This window comes from Lolium perenne, chromosome 2 (genome assembly GCF_019359855.2).
Source record: "Lolium perenne isolate Kyuss_39 chromosome 2, Kyuss_2.0, whole genome shotgun sequence".
NCBI lineage: Eukaryota > Viridiplantae > Streptophyta > Magnoliopsida > Poales > Poaceae > Lolium > Lolium perenne.
Genome location: NC_067245.2, coordinates 270257018 through 270270363, shown reverse-complemented (window position 1 = coordinate 270270363; position 13346 = coordinate 270257018). Strand labels below are relative to the sequence as shown.

Here is a 13346-nt window from a genome sequence, read left to right as displayed (position 1 = left end):
ACATAAAAAGGCTATGTGCGTTTTTTTATTTTTTTATACCCATTTGAATCTCGTTCAAATCCTAGTTTTGACCAGGATTTAAACAAGTTTAAAACATGAAAATGAAAAGGTAAGCCTGTATCCTTCTTAGTCACTCTAAAATGAAGCTTTTGAGAGGTTTTTGAAATTTCCATGTTTGAAACCCAAAACTATTTCTCTTCATGCTTGACTTCATAAGATAAAGTTTAGGGTTAGGTGTAGATACATGATTTGACTGGTTTGAATATGTCTAGACCTTGTTTATCAACTTCAATTCTTACTATATGACATAAGAAGACTATGTGCTTTGGTTTTTCATTTTTTTTTTTGATTTTTTCTGAATGTTTATGCCCATTTGAATCTAAAGGTAAGAGAACACGTTAAAGGTTATTCTAACAAAGGTCATGCTTGGAATCTTACCTATGTAATATTGTACATCACAAATGTGAAATGAAAATATGTGCATCTCTATAAACCATAAACCCTAACCCTAACTATATAGAAAAAGATGAACAATCCATGCTTTTCGATTGCCTTTTTTGATCCACCTTTGGCTGGATTTCAAATTGGGGGGGGGGGGGGTAGGGGACGAGTGTGTTTCTTTGGATGCCTCTCTCGTATTTGCTAGTTTTTGGGGGTCACAAAAATTCAGGGTAGCATCATGCCCACCCCCTCCCTTCACGCGCGAAAAAGTGTTAGGCGAGTAGTAAAATGGCATGAACAACAAGTTTCAAGTAAAATTTCGAATATAACCAGAATGTACCAATTGATAGATGAGTTAACTTGGCTTCATGGAAAAAATAATGTCATGTAAATAAGTTAACTTGGCTTTCCTACCCTTGAATCCATAGGAAACTTTGTACTAATACAGTATAATGATCACCCGAGTTATTACATCAACAGGTCTGTCACTTACGTGTGGTTTCCATGCGTGAGGTCCCACTACTAGGAAAAGGCTTATAGCCGCACTCCTTACCGCCGGCGAGTTCGATTTGAAGATGCCGGCGGTAAAGCTTTCCAGGGTGGCCTAACCCTACCGCCGGCGAGGTTGAAAGGAAGATGCCGGGGGTACATGCGTTACCGCCGGCGAGTTTGATTTGAAGATGCCGGCGATATAATGGGCCGCGGGACCTCCATCCGACCTAGCCTTACCGCCGGCGAATTCAGCCCAATAATGCCAGGGGTAGCGGGTCTTAACGCTGGCAAACCCAGTTCGAGGATGCCGGGGGTAATGTGGGCTCGTATGAACCATCTAGGCCAAATATACCCCCGGCGCCTATGCAAATTCGCCAGCGATCGACGCCCAAGCTTCCTTACTGGAGACGACACCCGTGACGCTAGTCTTCCCCCAAGGTCCCCGGTCCCAACCCAAGTCCAGAAACCCACCACCGCCGCCGCCGCCCACCGCCACCAGCACCGCACCGCACTGCACCAACCACCGCCCTTCTCCCCCAGATCTACCTAGCCAGCCCGTCCCCCGCCTACGTATTGCCTCTCAACTCCTGCCAACACCTCAGCCAGGCCCTCTCTCCCTCACCCGCTGCGCACGACCCGATCCAGATCGAGCCGCAGCTCCGGTGCCCTCCTCGCCGGCGGCCAGGTTTCCGCTGTCGCCCGGGCCGCGGCCCGCTGCCCGTCCTCCCTCTTCGCCGCCGGCCTCTTCCACCCAAGCCCCTCCGCGGTTCCTCCCCGACGAACCAGCCTCGATGGATGGCAGCGCCGCGGTGGAGCTCGCCGGCGCCTAGGACTGCACCCCTGCCTACACGAGCTGCAGCTCGTAGCTGCTGCCGGCGACCACGTTCCCGAGCTCCTGCTGCCGGCCTCAACTCCGTGTTGCTGATGCCAACCATCTCCAGCTCAAGCTGCTGCCGGTGAGGCCCCTCTCCTCCTCCCTGTGTATTCTTGCAAAAAATCTGATTGTTTTTTATATCATGTCAAATATGCTAGCATTTGAGAAACCATGCATTCATTGTTGTGTGCCATGCCACTCTTGGCGTGGTGATTGGGATTGGTTCAGACTTCGTCTATGGCAATTTTTTGGTATCCAAACTGTTGCCAGTACAGAAAAGTAATCTGATTTGTGATCACCTTTTAATCCCACGTTCTGGTTTGTAAAGGATATCGAGTTGCTATGGTGTTAGAGAGCTGTCCTTGTCTGCACCCAATTACTTGACTGAAGTCGCTGAACTGAAATGTTCAATACTTGCCGAAACCTTAGGTATGTGAAACAATGATCAAAATTTTGTTTTAGATAGGAGGATGTCAGCCATTAGTGTTCTAGCTTTAGCATGGCAGGAGCTAGCTTTAGTTGCTAGTTAAATTTAGTATGCTTCAAAGTTCACTTATTCCATTTGCTATTGATTTTTTTCTTGAGAAGACGGAGAAGGGGATGTCTCGGACAGATTGGTGGGCAAGAGCTGCACGCTCTCTGGTCAAGGAGCACCTTATTCTGCTCTGTCAACCGCTGTCATCGTGAAGGGTCATGTTCCTGTTTTGATGCCTCTTTTGTGCACCTAGGATTATGTTCTTGTGTACATTTGTAGCTGAAACTTTTATCAGGCACAGCAAGTTAATTTGGTCTCGTTTCACGTGGCAGGGCAGATGGCGGCTGCGCCCAAGCATGTGATGTTGGAGCTGGCGTCGTTGTAGGCATAGAGATGTGATTCGCTGAGCTGCTGCTGCTGGTGTCCACTACGACCTGCTGCCCTTGCCTTACTAGATTTAGATGTGCGCCTTGGCGCACGATCCCGTAAAGTTCGTGACAATATTCATTTTATATAAGGGTGATAAAAATAGCTGCATTATTCTTAGGTTTACTGGAATCAATTAAGATAAAAATCTTCATAACTCCTGATCTCGTACTCTTAGTTAGTGGAAGCAATATATTTTATTATTATGATGTAAACTGGATTATTTTTTAATCTCGGTGAATGTAAGACTCAATTATTTGTTTCCTAGTTACATAGTTTCAGTCGGACATTTTTATTGTAGTGAAAAGGGATAGAACATAAGCATGTGAGAGACAAGTCAGTAAAGAAAGATTTGCATTGGGCACTTGTAAGGCGGAGCTGAGGAAGACCAACGTTGCAATAGTTAATGAGGTCGTTGGTCACTTCGAGCCAACGGTCATGAAGAACAACTACACGTCCATCGGGTTGTTGGTGTTCTTCTTCGCCACCTTGGCTAGCTCCGCCATCATCTTTTTCTCGTTTTCAGAAGATCCAAGGCAACTAAGTTTACAGTACCTGAAAGTTCACAGCAAAAGAGTCACAACTTTAGCTTATAAGTAATGATTAGACATACCGATAGGCCACTAAACAGTGAAAATTAGTAGAAAAACGGTTAGATCAAAGACGCAAACATTGACCTAGCTGCAAGAGCTTGCCGCATAAGGCCTTGTTCTCATTATACTGAAATTGATGCGATTCTTATCTGGCTAGCCAATTCTAAATTTCTTTTTATCAATCAAACAAGAATTGTATGAATTGGAATCTCATGTTTGGTTCCTCAGACATAATGATATCTGAATTCTTCTTTGCCAATTAAATAAGGAAAGTTGGCGTCAAATTGAGTCATATATTTACATTCTGCCGGACAAGAGCTCAATCGACTGGTCTGTTGTAAGTGGCCACAGTATGACAATGGTAGGTGAAATGAGCTGACACGCTACCAGCTGGTATGTTCTTTTTTCTTGAACTACTAAATCTGAACTTCATTTAGATAAATCAGCCAGCTCTGACTACTTTCATCTGTAGACATCTGAAATTAGCTCCCTGACTATAGTCTTGTTCCTGCAATGAACTTCACATAATCAACCCTTATTTTGCGCACACTAATGGGTAATTTATAAGACTCTCCGCATAAGCACCTAAGTAGAAAACACAACATCCGGGGCATGTTCTTACAGTCCATGCTCAGAAATGACGACGCTACAACTGAATTATTTCTTAGTCCCATAAAGTGCGTAGAAGAACTTAGTTTAAATAAACACCACGTAGGCTGAAAAGTGCGTAAAAACATATGAGCAAAATGTCAAAAGTCATACTATAAACAGAAAAAATCCTAACAGAGCAAGTGGTCTAACAGGAATAATAAAAGGCACAAGATGGGAGTGTGTGAGACCAAAAACCTATATACAGATTAAGATGGAAACCTAAATGCAGAGGACACAAAAGGGAAAAAATTATGTTTCAGATCAAGGAGATCCAACCAGAAAGAAAAGATCAGCAAGGCAAATTAAGATGGAAACCACCTGATCTGGATGGGTACGCCTGAATGTCGATGTCAGTTTTGTAAAACATGCAAATTATGGCTCATGGGGTGCCGTGGTTCGTGACCATATGGGACATGTGAAACCTCTGCCTGGGGAACTATTCCGAAGTGTGATAGTGCAGAAATGGCTGAAGCTATTGCTTGTCTGGAAGGTATTAAAGAAAATTTAAACGCTGTTGATTCAGGCCTAATCATCGAAAGTGACTGTGCAGCTATAATTTAAAAAGGCATCTCGATGGAAAGAGATCACTCCCTGACCTGAAGTGTTATCACTGATATCCAACGTCTAGTTTCTTTGCTAGCTGCCTTCAGGTTTAAAAAATTGGTACAGACCATAGTTCCTCCCTGCGTGTTGGAACTTGTCAGTAATGATTGTAACCGAAACCTTTCTCTCGAGTAGTATATTGCACCATTTCAAAACAAAATTATATACATATCTGTATGGAAACATATGTCACTATTTTTGTGTCACAAAAGAATAAGGCTAATACCACCCTATGTTGCACCCAAAGGAATTATGGCCATAAAATATGAGACTCTGCAGATGAAAGAGTTGAACCAATATTGCAACATGCTCAAAGGAAAAAAAGGACACTCACAAGAGGAGAACTAATGTGCAATATGTTCAACAGGAAAAATGGCAGTCACCAGGGTAACAGTCAACAATTCAGGAGTGATTCCACTCGTAAGTTAAATAAATGAACAAACTCAATCTGTAGTAATGCGGAGAAAGTATCCCACCATCACGTTTTCCGCTGAGCTTACTTAGGATCGAACTGAAATAAGATGTAGAGATAGAGAGTAACTCATCACCAAAGCACATATTGACATTGGCATGGTAAGGAGCTGCAAGACCATCAAGTGATAGTACAGAACAACACTAATCTCCTGAAATATTCTATTATACATTGCATTGTATTGCATACACCAAGTAAGAGTAAAGAGCATGGCAACATAAAGATGAACTGCATAAGAATCACTCACACAAAAACTGTCCTAACCCGATGATGATCAAGCATAGCGAAATCGAAGGGACATACCTAATGTTGCATACACTGATGGATTGAAAAGCCATCACCAAGATCTTACTATTCCATTAATTTCTAGATCATACACAATTGGCATGCACCACAAACCAAATGAAATCATTCATTTGGATTCATAACCTATGAGGCGTTGCGCACGATGAAAATGGCATAGAGTAGGCTGAGCTCAAGCAAATAATGAGCTAAATATACAAAGGCATCATAAACTGGTTGATTGAATCAGCACCTGGAGTATATAATAGGAAAATATGGATTATAAATTGCTAAAAACATCAAGTTATCGGACTGAAACTGTCAACCAGTCAAATAGAAACTATACTATATTCTATGAAAACATACCACTGTAACCATGCACATAAATCATTGACTAATTAAAATGGGTGGCATGTGCCTCAATTATAAGAGAAAAAATTCAGAGGTCGTTTGGTATCCATCATTTGAGCCTGGAATCCTGGAATTCATTTTAAAATTCCATAGGTGGGCTGTTTGGTTGCCACAGAATTGGGCCATCATTTCATTTGGGAAATCCAGCAAAATGATGCCATGTGTACTCACAATTCCGAGCTGAAACCTGTCATTCACAATTCCTATGGCAATCAAACAAATTCAATACTGAATTCTACTGTCATTTACAATTCCTGTGGCAACCAAACAAGTGTCTATTTCTGGAATTACAATGTAAATGAAATGAATACATGTATTCATTTTAAAATGCTACAAATGAAATGAAAACCTGGCTTCCAAACGACTTCTCAGCATTATCACAAGAGACTGGAAAGTAATGAAGCAAACATAATCCTTCCTCTTATGTTAGTTTAACGAAGCAGCTCAAGTGATTGACGTAAGAGATGTTTGTTCCTGGAACATGTTTACCATATATATTGTATATATATATAAAATGCTGAAGAGCATTCTATATCATCTCCACCATGAATCACACAAGCTCCTAACCGCTCCAAGTGCAATTTATACTGAATTTAAATAACATTGGGTTGGGAAGCAAGCGACACGTTATTCCTCAAAAAGATACTCGGGTTTAGTCATGAGCTATAAAATCAATGACATCTATCACATGATCTGCTTACATTGTCTAAAGCTATAAGTAAATAAATACCTATTCTATGCTAGAATTTGTGCTCGTGCAGCACCATCGCGAGATGGCCTCCGCTAGAGGGTCTGTCACTGCTTCTATCACCTGAAACAAAAAACCATGAACCACACCACCTTTATTCTCTTATTCAGTTTTGAAAGCTATTGAAAATTTGACACTGACCGAGAGAATAAAAGGGTGAATGGGATACCTTTGGTGCACATAAACAAATCACATATGAAATCTTTCTCTTTGTGAGTATGCATGTTGCATGTATATTAGTATATGAAGATCGCATTGGCACCAGCATGCCCTCACCGCGGACCACCTCGCCGACCATGGCTGGATCACAGAGCAGATACGCCCTGTAATTCTATATCTATCCAGTATTGCCAGGTGCACCGGGTGTGACCACCAGGCTGTTGACATCCGGGGTGAACATTGGGTGCCACTTCTCTTCGATGATGAACACCAGGTCTGGTGCGATTGTCTTGATCTGCATGCCCTTCCTCCACGCAGCTTCACGTCAGTTGTTGGGATCTCCTCCGCTGGTATTGTTTTCCTGCATCCCTGTCATGAGTAGGCTTTAGTATTTTTTTGTGTAAAAAATCATTTTCCCTTCTTCAGTCAACACTAAATAATTCAGAACGATGGAACACTCTAAAATCTAGAGATGGCTAAATAATTCTTAGAACTATCTAAACCAAGAACCCGTGGATGAATTGTTTTAGTAGACCATTAGCAGTGGCAGTGAATCGAACAAGTTTCAGGCATCATTTACTGAAATAAATATTTGGCTGCAAGGGCATCACTATATCTTTTACTAAACAACCTAAGAGGTGTAAGTGGTAAATTGCACACTAAGACAATCCGCAAGGAAAATATACTTGCAGCACACAAGTTCTTTTATTACAGAAATAGAGGTGTGAAGAATTTAGTTCCCCCACACAACCATGTACCCCCAAATAAAGAAAGAAAACGAATTGAACTAACATATCAATGGAGAACTTGCCTAGGTGGATGGAGATGTCGGACGCCATGGCCTGCCGTACGGAAGCAAAGATGGGATGAAGAGTAGGCAAGAGACAAGTTTTGTGGCATTTGGCCTTAGGTGTGATGCTCCTGCAGGCTGTAGTGGGACAACCTAGCGAACCATCAACAACACGTGGTATACGAGTGGGATTTTCGGATATGGCTTGAATAAGAAAAAAACAACATAAGCAATAGATACTGATTCTATGCAAACAAGAACCCAAGAAAAATAGCATGCCAACTGTACTTTTTATGAACCTACTTTCGGAGAGAACACCAAATCCTCTATTCCTGGGAATAGAAACTGAGCTTGTCCATAAATCATTATGACTAAAATAAACTCAAATGCATAGCCTAACATTTGCCAATATAGTAGAACAAACACTTCATCTAGTCTAGAAATTGGTATGTGTTTGCCACCCAAAGAAAATAAATGCAAACAGCTAGTTTTCTTAAATATTTGGTAGAGTTATAACTTAAATATGAGGCGTGGAACATGATAGCAACATTAGCTGAAGCAGAGTAAAACAACCTAAATATGATCATAAGTTCAGAATCAGTACATCTGGTAGAAGCAGAAAAAGTCTTAGAGGTAGATATATGTGCAATTTTCTCGCAAAACAGAAGTTTCAGCTTAAATGTGCATTTGACAGTCATCGATAGTTCTGGATATTTCCATCTTACATTGACTAAATCTTATAGTAAAGTAAAATACCACATATGACATAATTAGTATCTTTCATAAGCTATGCAAGAATAGTAGCACTTGCTGACTAAATAACTTGGCTCCGAAGAGACAACAACCAAGCGTATGTTCTAACAACAAATTCAATTTGGATAATAAGACAATCCAAACAAATATGGCGGTTTTCATTAAATTTCTTTATCTGAAAAACCTGAAACTGCGAGTCTATATTTTCATCTTGGATGGTTTTAAAATCATAGGAGCACAGAAGAAAAGTACAGGACTGAAACCGGAGACTTGATCCACTTACCATCAATATGAATAGTGAGGGATCCATCATTCTGTTGTGGGGCTGTTGCACTTTTCTTGACACTTTCAGTAGAATAATGGACCACTCATCCATTTGTTTTAACAATGAATGCAAAGCAAGATGTTAGGTACCCAGTGCCTGCCAAATTTTACAAAAACAAACGTGGGTTTAGGAGAAGTGTAGCATTGAGAATTCATAAATATTAGTTACATAAGTAAATCATATGAAGCATCAAGATGAATGTATTTGGACATGAAAATGAAGAACACGCCCTATGCATCTAAGTTTGTTACTATATTGCATCAGTTTTCAGTTTGCTAAGAAAAGCTTCTCTCTGGTAAGAAATGAGATAAATCTAGCAACTTAAATCAGGAAAACTGATAAATACAAATAGTACACATGTAATATATTCATTCAACACATGCACATAAATAGCAGCAGTGATCTGAAAACTTGGGAGGAAGCCAGCGATATGGTGGATTTCCCTCTTCCCCCTCCGTTACCTGACAAGAGAACAGAGCAGAGCACAGTACATGGTAATATTGTTTCAACAGCTTTCAATATAGTAAGCGGAGTGAGAGTACATGATCATGGATCTGCTCTTTTTTCATAATATATCTATTAGTTCATTAAGTAGAGAGCAGAAACCTCATCAACCAGGAATATTAAGCTGCAATCGTACCAATAATCATACCTGCAATTGGGTATCACCTAAATTCTAGAACTGGCATGATTCCTTGTTTAATATTCCTATAACAGGACAACTGATTGTTGTTTTTATATTACTCTAAATAATACCTGCACATATTCCACGAAACTAATTTCATTTAGTGGTTTCATGTGAGAGTCTAGTCTAATCCCCGCAACTCAGTCATGGATAGCATGAACGCATGGACAGATTGAAGAGTTTAGGAAAATATGTACAGCTTCCAGCAACTATCTGACGACAGTACATGCAAAAGGAGCACCTAATTGCATCTTGTCTCGAATATGTTGAAGTTGATCAATTTAGCAAAAGACTTCTTGGGATACTGGCCTATCTGGGGCTGCACTGAGATAGCGGCATGTGCTTGAGTATCTGTGATTGGTTCCAGTATGTGAGCAGACTACAACAAGAAGAAAAAAAAAATCAGATGACAGCACTCGACACCACGTGGAGAACAATGGTTCGCATAATGCCTTACCAAGTAATTTCTGAGGAGAAAAAACATTCTGTGGTTTTGTGTTACTTCACTGCAAAGAAGGGATCCTCACAATAAGAAAATAAAACTTAAGAAAACACATTAGAATGGACTGTTGATGAAATAGCATAAAATCAAATCAAGGTTGCAAACTTCTTCAGGAAATTCAGAGTTCAAATAAAGGTAGCCATGATAAGTTAAAATTATTTTGAATGTCGCTTTGATGCGAGCGAAGTCTGTTTAAGATCTCCTGCATTGGTGCCAAAACTATTTAGACACTGATATATAGGAATCAAGATCCACAGCACATGTTAATTACCCATTTATATCATTTGTCGTACAATTCATAACTACGATCAATACAATTGCAGTACTAACAAATAAAAGCATTAGAACTGAATACTTCTACAGTGAAAAGAGACTTAATCTGCTTTCTGGCCGTTGCACAACAAAGAAGGCTTCTACTAATTAAAAGTTCCAAAACAAGTGAGTTCCACTCCCCATATATATTAGCAAAGTAGTTCCTAACAGCTAGAAAAGGGTGGTACATAGATCCAAAAGCAAGTGAGTACATGTCCACTCCCTATATATATTAGCAAAGTAGTTCTTAACAGCTAGAAAAGGGTTGTACATATATCCAAAAGCAAGTCAGTACATGTTCTTGCAAATAAAGGTAGATGCAACATAATTAGTGATCACGTTAGTCTGTAGTGTTCATGGTTTTAAAGGCGTCGCCTAAGTGACGCCTAAGCGGCCAAGCGCTCCCCTTCCGCCTTAGGAAAACGCCCGCCTTAGGAGCCTAGGCATCCAAAGCGTCCGCCTAGACGTCGCCTAAGCGTCGGAGCGCCCCCCCTTCGCCTCAGGACGCCTTGGCGCCTTTAAAACCATGGTAGTGTTAAAGCATCATTTGCCAATAGTCTTAGTCTTAAAGCAGCATTTGCCAAAATGCAATACATAATAGTCAATTGCAAATCACCTAACCAATATCGTCACATGCCAGGACTCTAAAATCCAAATAGGCATGGAAGCCTGCAATGGCACCAACAATGTCAAATTTTATTCATCTTAATTTTCCAAGTGGAGATAGTCTAATATGTCTCAAAAAATAAAGAAAAAAGAACTTGTCATAGTACTTCACAACAAGAGTACTTCTAAGCTTCAGTAATTTTTAAGTCTTCTCTCTTGATGCAAGACCTAATGTACCATACTATAAGCAGCACTTCACCATCTATCCTGATTAGATATGTCTCAAAAAATATGTAGAGTTCCTCAAGTACTTATCCTCTTACCATGCCAAGTCATGAGAACATCTAAATAGTGAAAGTGATTTAAATGGTACAAACAACCAGAAAAGGGCACATTTTGTTTTACCCATGGCGGGACAGCAGATCACAGAAAACACAATATTAAGGTTGCAAAGAGGCATACCAGCAGATCAACCAACAGAAATTACTCCAGAGATGCAGCCGAGTTTGCAACAACATCATAATGGATTGTGTCACCTCCGATCTGTGCAATGAAAGGTAAATTTTAGTAGAAATAAATTATTAATTGAGTAGACATCATAACATACAAAGGAAATACGTACCTGCAGCCTGCTTGGATTTTCCTCAAACATCCTATATGCATAGATACAAAAACATTTGCACAAAAAAAGATGAGAAACTATGGAGAGTGGAGGAGAAAGGGGAAGAGGAAAATAAGAGGAAGAGAGGGGTGGGCACCTGGAATTGGCAGGTCTGGCCGTGGAGAGATGGGGCCGGAGGAGGCTGAGCCCAGCCGGCCGCTGCTCGAGGTAGAGGGGCTGGGGATGGAGGTTCCATACCACCACTTCCTACCGCTGCTGCTCCATCTCCTCTGCCCGTTCCTCCTTCATAAGCCGCCTCCGCTTTGTTCTGCGTCAGGGAGGAGGAGGAAGAGAGCTATAGGAGGAGGAGGAGGAGGAGGAGGAGGAGGAGGAGGAGAACGATGGGATTGGGGGAGGAGGAGAGCGACGGGATTGGGGGAGGATGAGAGACGCGGGATTGGGGAGAGACGAGCGGCGGCTAGGGTTTCTCACCGTGGGGCGCACATTTTATATGTCCGCGGTGAAAAAAATGGACGGACGAGATTCGCTAGGCAGGAAGATCGGACGGCTCACGTGGTGAGATCGCTGTGAGACCCCCTATGGGGGGCATCATTTATACCTTTAGATTCGACTGCACCGTGTCATCCTGAAGGTCTTTGTCTCTCTCTCTCTCTCTGGAGTACTCCATATTATCTTTGGACTGCAGCGCGTATGTTTGCCGCTATTGAGGCTCCTGGACCAATATTTTATTTTGTTTACTACCTTGTGCTGTAAAGGTGATGGGCATCATTGATTATTTGTTATGCTTGATTTCATATGCTGAAATCGATTGAAACACATGCCTTAGTCTTGCTGAAATTGGTGTGTTGTGTTGGGCATCTATCTATCTTATAACTTGGTAGTTTATCCCATGGTAGCAGATTACCTAGCTTGCTTAGAAATTATGGCCGTGTGTGTGTATTGGTCTCCTTTAAGAGCAGATTGGATGTTGCCTATTACTAGTTTCCAATCTAGCACGAGGGATCAACGGGACAGAGGCCTAATTTTTCTCCCTCAGATCCCGTCTTACTTCCCCACCTCAGGAATAGAATGGCACACTTCCATTCAAACTGGTAGGAGGATCAGGCCCGCGCACCTCTTTCAAGTCTGATCTATCCCTTATATTTAGGAAACAATTTCAAAATTATAGGTTGTTTCCAACCTACAAAATACAACAAATTAATTAAGTCGTTCTTTCCAGTCGTGGAAACAAATTAATTAAGTTGTTTTTTAGATTTTTATGTGTCAAATTGTTCATATAGGATCTCTCCATAGGTGTACATAAAGGTGTTGGGATCCTTCCAGTCTGTACCATGTGTCCCTTTTTACTTCATTATTTTGTAGTAAGTGATGTCCCATGGTCTGTACCAAATTGTGAATTCACGGCTATCTCAACATTGCAAACCAGTGTCTCACTTTTTCCTTGCACCACAACACCTATCTAGTTGTATGTCTTACCATGGATTTCATATGTTATCTGCAGTTTTTGTCGTAGCTGTGGTGATGCTCAGAATCGGCTGCTTGTCAGCCACTAATATGGTTACTAAGTACAAGATGGCATAGCAACGCAGTACAGAGGATGGAAGCAGAGGATTTTGGTTTGACTACAGTTGGAAATACCGAATTAGACACTGACCAGAGATGTTCACGGGCTAAGGATCACTATGGCACATTTCAGTGTAAATATTGCATGCTGTGCAGCATACACATCACGGACTGGATACGTGTAACGTGGATACGACGAATTTTTGTGTAGTATCTTGGAGAACTTGTCTCATGGAAATTCTTGTGCCTTTTTTTTTAATCCTATTCAACATACCGCTGGCGCCTTCCCCTATGTGCCGGGGGTAACTTAAAATACCACCGGTGAGTACGGAGGCGCCGGTGGTACCAAATTACCGCCGGCGAATACGCGAAAGCGCCGGGGATAACGTCATGTTACCGCTGGCGAAATGAAAGGTGCCGGCGGTAACCACTTACCACCGGCGAGGTTATCACCGGCGAATCCGAAAGTGCCGGCGGTAACCCTTTTCAGGTCGCCGGTGGTAAGCCTTTTCCTAGTAGTGTCCCACACTTCAGTGAGCACAAGTCATGTGCGGTCGGTAG

The 13346-nt window shown here is 41.5% G+C and overlaps 2 long non-coding RNA genes across 17 annotated transcripts; one reads left to right on the top strand and one right to left on the bottom strand.

Annotated features, from left to right (window-relative positions):
* The first annotated feature begins 1320 nt into the window (after window positions 1-1320).
* Window positions 1321-2900, top strand: LOC127335929 (uncharacterized). Its single transcript, XR_011752634.1, has 3 exons — window positions 1321-1889; window positions 2136-2236; window positions 2396-2900. It is a non-coding gene; the product is annotated as an uncharacterized lncRNA (long non-coding RNA).
* A 149-nt stretch (window positions 2901-3049) lies between these two features.
* LOC127335930 (uncharacterized) lies at window positions 3050-11673 on the bottom strand. Of its 16 annotated transcripts, none has more exons than XR_011752621.1 (12): window positions 11359-11673; window positions 11223-11253; window positions 11063-11143; window positions 9638-9686; window positions 8454-9559; window positions 7439-7570; window positions 6638-6996; window positions 6451-6531; window positions 4549-5562; window positions 3887-4435; window positions 3386-3809; window positions 3050-3263 (listed from the first exon to the last, which is right to left on the bottom strand). It is a non-coding gene; the product is annotated as an uncharacterized lncRNA (long non-coding RNA). The 16 variants fall into 16 exon arrangements; XR_011752623.1 differs by having other exon boundaries at window positions 3386-4435; window positions 4549-4635; window positions 5331-5562; XR_011752624.1 differs by lacking the exon at window positions 3887-4435 and having other exon boundaries at window positions 4549-4635; window positions 5331-5562.
* Between the last annotated feature and the right edge of the window lie 1673 nt (window positions 11674-13346).